Source organism: Dromiciops gliroides, chromosome 4 (assembly GCF_019393635.1).
Source record: "Dromiciops gliroides isolate mDroGli1 chromosome 4, mDroGli1.pri, whole genome shotgun sequence".
Taxonomy (NCBI): Eukaryota; Metazoa; Chordata; class Mammalia; order Microbiotheria; family Microbiotheriidae; genus Dromiciops; species Dromiciops gliroides.
Genome location: NC_057864.1, coordinates 436,237,994 through 436,238,902, shown reverse-complemented (window position 1 = coordinate 436,238,902; position 909 = coordinate 436,237,994). Strand labels below are relative to the sequence as shown.

Genomic DNA, 909 nt, shown 5'->3' with positions numbered 1-909 from the left:
TGGATTCAAGAAGACCTGAGTTCAAATCTGACCTCAGACACTTAACACTTACTAGCTGTGTGACCCTGGACAAGTCACTTAGCCCCAATTGCCTCACCAAAAAAAAAAAAAAAAAATAGAACTGGCCACATGGAAAAAGAGATGTACAAAAATTCACTGAAAAAAAAGAACTCCTTAAAAAGTAGAATTGGCCAAATGGAAAAGGAGGTGCAAAAGCTCATTGAAGAAAATATTTCCTTAAAAATTAGAATTGGGCAATTGAAAGCTAATGATTCCATGAGACATTAAGAAACAATAAAACGAAATCAAAAGAATGAAAAAAAATAGAATGCTCACTATGGCAGCACATATGCTAAAATTGAAATGTTTCAGAAAAGATTAGCATGTCCCCTGTGCAAGGATGACATGCAAATTTGTTAAACATTCCATACTTTTTTTTTTTTTTTTAGTGAGGCAATTGGGGTTAAGTGACTTGCCCAGGGTCACACAGCTAGTAAGTGTTAAGTGTCTGAGGCTGGATTTGAACTCAGGTACTCCTGACTCCAGGGCCAGTGCTCTATCCACTGAGCCACCTAGCTGCCCCCATTCCATACTTTTTAATGTTGAAAATTATGTTTACACATAAGTGGGGAAATTACTATTAAGTTTTTTTTAAAGGGTAGTGGAAAAAAGAAAAGAAAATAGGAAATATCTCATTGGAAAAACAACTGACCTGGAAAATAGATTGAGGAGACATAATTTAAGAATTATTGGACTACCTCAAAGCCATGATCAGAAAAAGAGCCTAAGCATCATCTTTCAAGATATTATCAAGGAAAGCTACCCTTATGTTCTAGAACCAGAGGGTAATATAGGAATTAAAATAGAACCAAAGGGTAAAATAGGAAAGAAACTACCAATCACCTCCTA

The 909-nt window shown here is 35.4% G+C and overlaps 1 non-coding gene across 1 annotated transcript; it reads left to right on the top strand.

The window, feature by feature from the left end:
- The first annotated feature begins 328 nt into the window (after positions 1 to 328).
- Positions 329 to 435, top strand: LOC122726972. Its single transcript, XR_006352962.1, has one exon. It is a non-coding gene; the product is annotated as a U6 spliceosomal RNA (small nuclear RNA).
- Positions 436 to 909: the final 474 nt, after the last annotated feature.